The following is a 5,637-nucleotide window of genomic DNA, read 5'->3' on the forward strand; positions in this document are numbered from 1 at the left end:
GAGACTCTTTAGTGCAGACTGACCAACCAACCGACAACAGCATCCCTGGAGACTCGGCATCTGTGTAACTAACGACAACGCTGACAGCAGAGTTTCAAATGAACTAAATTACATAAATAAAGGGCAACCGTTATAATAGTTTTAATTGCTTTGTATTTTCCCTGCATTATTAAGATTAAAATGGACTAATTAACAGTGAAATACTGGGTGAAAATATTATCATCTCGTCTCCCGCTCCGATACGAGACGGCAGTTTTAACATGCTGTAAGTCACATTGTGGCACAGAGTGTGGTGAGTCATACCTCAGGGTCCCTGGGTGCAACATGTTGCGGTTTAAAGGGATGAGAGAGTCTGCGCTCGGCTGTCAGGCTCGAATCTTGTCTGGCTCTGGCTCGGTTTCTCCTGGAAGAAATATAATGTCTTTCCTTTTATATCAAATCTGAGCACATAGGATTATCTCAAAAACAGTCACTAAGCTTAATCATCAATTATCAAAGCTGCTTTTTTTTAATTTAGTCTGTGATGAAATGACATTTTGGATAAACATGGTTTTCACTTGAGATGAGCTTGTTAATCCTAAAAGCGCCAAATTAGCATGATTAGCTGATATTAGCTGTCTTTAATCAAGCTTTCACTTTCAAACAACTCTGAAAGGACTTTAGGAATTCAAAGTTATGTAAACCTTACTGACTTTCAAATTTAGGACAACTAAGTGTCAAACTAAGATCCGGTTTTTCTGAAGCTTACAGAGAGCTGACTACAGTTTTATCTGCTGCACCTGTGAAGGTGTCACACGATTATTTTAGCTGGTCAAAAATAAGACTGAAATACATAGATTTGTACATAGGTTGTTAAAGTCACACTGGAATAGCATGTTTAAAAGATGTGTTTGCAAAACATGTTTGCTTTCTGGAAGTCACGGTCAAACACTGTTCTCGAGTTTTTATGCTAAACATTGAAGTGCTCCCTCTACCTGCCGTTTTTTTGGGGGGTTTTTTTGGCATTTTGCATTTTGGAGTAAAATTGACACGAAATGTTGCACAACAATTCTCAAATTTAGCTCCCTGCTGTCATACAGTGTATTTAAAGGTCAAATTCACGCCAAAACACCCTCAAACAGTTTGGTTCAAGGATCAATTTAAAGGGTCAGTTCAATACATATCATTCCTCTCGCCTGTTATTCGTAGAGTTGCCTGCTTCCTCTCCAATATAAAAGAGGTAGATGGTACTCAGCTTGTGGTGCCAAAAATGAAACATTTGAAAAAGTCAACAGCAATGTCTCTTTCCAGAAATTGTGACCCAATAACTCGAGATAATCCACAGACCTTGTTGTGAACAGTTTAATGTAGAAACTTTTTTCTTTTTACCACCAACCGAATCATCACACCGAAGGAAGCGTGCATCTTCTTATAGATCAGAGGTTTGTGTTTGTGACGGCATGAGATGTGATTATTAACTGCGTCCTCCTCAGCTCAGCTGTTGCTAGCTCAGCAGTAGATTAAAGGTGAAATTTGCAACATTTAATTGGATGTAACTCTGTAATCAGTGTTGATGATAAACATAGTCAATTGAAGCAAAATTCCTCAGTGCATGCTACATTGACAGAGGTTTCCTTCTTGCACAGCCATTGTTACAGTGCCTACATGTGTACAAGTATGCAATGTATACAAGCTTTTCACAACTAACCCCCAAATAATTCTCAAACCTGCCCAGCAAGTGGAGGTGGGCATCATAAATGCAGCTTTGGTTACATAAAATAAATCCTGAAATACCTGAATACTGAAGTGTTTGATGACAACAACAGAAAAACTAAACCAATTTCCTGACACATATACAATGTCACCGGTGGACACACAGCTAGTTTGCAATGGGGAACAAGAAGGAAGATTTATTTTTAGATGCAACAGAGCATGATCCCTGCACACCCAGAGGTGGAGACTAGAAATACAACCCAAAATATTTCTTAGGAGCACCACTGGTATCACTGGTTCTTGTAAGAAAAGCACATTTTGAAGCAGATTTTGTCACATTATGCCACAAATTTGGATAAATTAAGTTAATATTGAAAGAAAGCAAAGTTATACTTCAAGCTTCCCTCTGTGTAGTGATATAGTTGGCGGGTGCAGAAAGAAAATAGTTCCTACCTGAAACTGCTATCAACAAGGTCTGTGGATTATCTTGAGTAATCGCGTCATGATTTATAGAAAGACACATTGCTGTTGTGTTTTTAAATTTTCTTTTCTTCAGCATTTTGAGCACCAAAAGCCGAGTGGCACCTAATTCCATTACATTGGAGACTAGGGAGATATCTCAATGGCTGACATCTCAAACATTCGGCAACTCACACCAAAGCAATCTACATTAATGACTAGCACAACAGGTACAAGGAAAAATATGTATATTTGATTCTGGAGAGAACTAAACTCTTGGATCTGTTTTATTATACAAATTGTAAAGATAACAGCTGTATCACAGAATTTCAGCAGCTGTTTCTGCAAAAGCAAAGTAATTACAACATTTGATTGATAAATACAGCACAGAGCATCACTAATTGATGATGTCTAATTGTGTAAAATTATCCGAGGGTGAATTTTTACTTTAAACTCAGCAAGCGACAGCCTTTTTTCTACAATACACACATAATTTTAACCATGGGAAAGAGAAGTAACATATTGTGAAATATTTTTTCCTATTCTACAATGAAATTCAGTTGGAACATACATGACAGGTTGTATTCAAACGCTCAGCATCAACCTTTTTAGGTACAAAACTGCCCATTATTCACTTGCTGGCATAAAATCCATTCATTTTGATTTGACTCCACCGAGCAAAGAAATTCAACTGGTGCTCTGAAACTTGTCTATTGCACAGGGAAGTGTCCTTTCATGCAGCACAAAAAGGTATTTCACAGTTGGGCTGTATATGCACAGACTCAATTACGTCTCCTGTAGCTCAGAGCTTTTTTAACGAAAGGGCCTTGAATCACTGCGCAGGGAGATAAAGTGACCAGCTTACGTGACTTCTTCGAGATTCAGACCCTTAATGTATTTATCTGCTGAATATCAAAAGGCCTTTCTCACAAGAGCCCAACACACCTCATGTGTTCCTCTGCTGAAGCGTCACTTTGAAAGAGTTACAACCCGAAGTAATTTAGGCCTATTCCCTTGGAAAATCCTCCCGGTGTGTCCTTGAACACTGAGCCTGCGGTGCGAACAGCCATAAAGCTCTCATTTGTCATCCGGATTGTGTCTCGGTTCCCCCCAGAGCTCGCTTGTTGGGACAAAGAAAGAGACAGCGTGAGGACTGTTTTATCGCTTGATGTTTAGTTGCTTTTAATAAGAAAAATAGAGGTGGCTCGGCTTTGCTTTTATCCTCTCTGCTATTTATGTTCCCATTTCTGCTCCTTGTTGTTAGAGCGCAATGTTTCCTGTAGCCAATTTAAAGAAGCTTCTGCGGGCAACGTGACCTCATCTTGAATTTATAAAACATAAGTCAGCAAGTTCTTGAAGATATTAAGAATTCTCAGCCCGGTCACTCCTCTTTGCGCCAGTTAATAGGGTTATATTGAGTTTGACAGACGTGAATGCAGGAGAAGTCGTGTTATTCAGCTGTAGCTCCAAATGAATGAGGACGTGAGCATGTAATGGCTTTCATAGAAATGCTAAGTAATGCTTCTTTGCTGAACTTACGGACAGAAATGCTTATGATGGAAGTACTGCAGGGGGAAATGTCCCTCAATTGCAGCTCCGGGAATCTGCTGAAAAGTCAAATATGCACCAGAACAAGGCACGCTTCCAAGTGTGTTCACCTTTTCAACTTGTCTCGCAAATCTTGATGGAGCTGCTAGGCTCTCAGAATCTACAGTACTTTAAATATTTGCATGCATAGTGCAGCTTTACCCGAAAAAACCCAAAATCCATCTTAAAGCTGTATTATTTACAACTAAATGTTATTTTACTGTATTGTGATACAAGCTTTACCTGGATGCAGATATTAAATATTCACAATTAATTAAAAAATTTAGTTAAAAAAACAGCTTTGATAATTAATTATTTAAATGGATATTATTTTCCCTCTTTTAATTTTTGGAAACCTGGGGCAACATCACTTTTCCTGTGCTTCTTTCAGACACTTTTCACAAGTAATTAAACCTTTGAACTTTAAGCATATTGTTGTGATTTCTTTTTAAAAGACAGGAAAAAAGGCAATGAAAATAATGCTTCAATAATTGCAACAAATTAGGAGATATGGAAAATTAGTTTAAAAAACTGGGGTAAAATTTCTAGGAAATACAGAAAAAAGTTAGCCAAAAACTATTCTTAGAATTATTAATCGCCATTTATAATAATTACATATTGTGTTAAAGAATTATTATATTTTAAGCACTTTTTCCAGGTAATTTCCTTTTTTAATTATTAACGTATTTTGGGTTTTGATTTTTTTTTTTATTTATTCATTTTCCATTTATTTATTTCTGATTTATTAATATATTCATTTCTTGCACTTTTTTACTAATTTCTTGCTATTTTTTTATTGCTTCTTTTGATGCTCACTGCTTTCTTCATGTGTTTTTTTTTTTCCACTCAGGTTTCAAAGTGTTGATTAGTTCAGGAGTTCATCTACAAGCTTTTTCAGGCTCTTATTACAAGCAGATCTGCACATATGGAGCAAATTATACTTCACCAAAGCTCACTTATACTGCTTAGAAGTAAAATGAAATCATGTCCTTGCTTTGGTTCTTTACTCATTTGAAAATGTATGATATTAAGAGCGTATATAAGGTCAAACTGACTTGTTAAAGTGAATATTTGTGCAAGGACTGAAGCAGAACGGTGAATGAAAGCTCATGAGCCGCCCTTTAGGGACACTTCACCCCAAAATCAAAAGTACATATTTTATCTCTTACCTGTAGTGCTTTTTATCAATCTAGAGCAGCAGTCTTCAAGGTTTTTCCAGCCAAGGACCCCAGAACTTAAAAAGAGACAGAGCAGGGACACCCTTTTATATGTACTGTATATCTGCATATTAAAATGGGCATTCAATAACATGTAAGGCTGCATAAAATGCCATGTATGAATAGGCAGATTTGTCCCTGATAATGTCATTTTTGACTCATGATAATGTGCATTTTCATTTTTTCACATATTTCAATTCACTTAATAAATAAAAACTTTCAAACAATTACAGGCAGCCCTTCCTGCAGCAGACAACTATGCAACTGACTGATCTCCTGTTTTGGTATTAATTTGAGATGAAGTGAACAAACTGCAGCTACCACAGAGAAAAAGACTTAGAAAGTCTGAATAAATTTCATTTACCTCACAAACAGCTTGTTGACGTCACACTGGAACAACATGGTCAAAAGGTCAAAAGGTCAAAAGGTCAAAAGTGGCTGGCTTCCTGGAAGTTGAACTTCTTCCTGTTGCAACAGGAAGTCAGGGTCAGACATTTTTGGATAGTATTTGTGCAACACATTGAACAGCTCCCTCTACCTTCCTTTTTATGCATTTTGGAATAAAATAGACAAGAAATGCTACAACAATGCTGCTGTAAAGGTCAATGTTTCTTTTGTTCATTGGATTTTCTGTTGGGGGGGGTATTAAAAATGAAAAAAAACAGTGGCTATAAGATTTTTG

The 5,637-nt window shown here is 37.0% G+C and overlaps 1 long non-coding RNA gene across 1 annotated transcript; it reads right to left on the minus strand.

Annotated features, from left to right (window-relative positions):
- Positions 1-265: 265 nt before the first annotated feature.
- Positions 266-5,389, minus strand: LOC148185470 (uncharacterized). Its single transcript, XR_015775861.1, has 3 exons — positions 5,320-5,389; positions 4,908-4,972; positions 266-403 (listed from the first exon to the last, which is right to left on the minus strand). It is a non-coding gene; the product is annotated as an uncharacterized LOC148185470 (long non-coding RNA).
- Between the last annotated feature and the right edge of the window lie 248 nt (positions 5,390-5,637).

The sequence above is a fragment of the Plectropomus leopardus genome, chromosome 24 (genome assembly GCF_026936395.1).
Source record: "Plectropomus leopardus strain MGB_pleo_1.0 chromosome 24, ASM2693639v1, whole genome shotgun sequence".
In the NCBI taxonomy this organism is placed as follows: Eukaryota; Metazoa; Chordata; class Actinopteri; order Perciformes; family Serranidae; genus Plectropomus; species Plectropomus leopardus.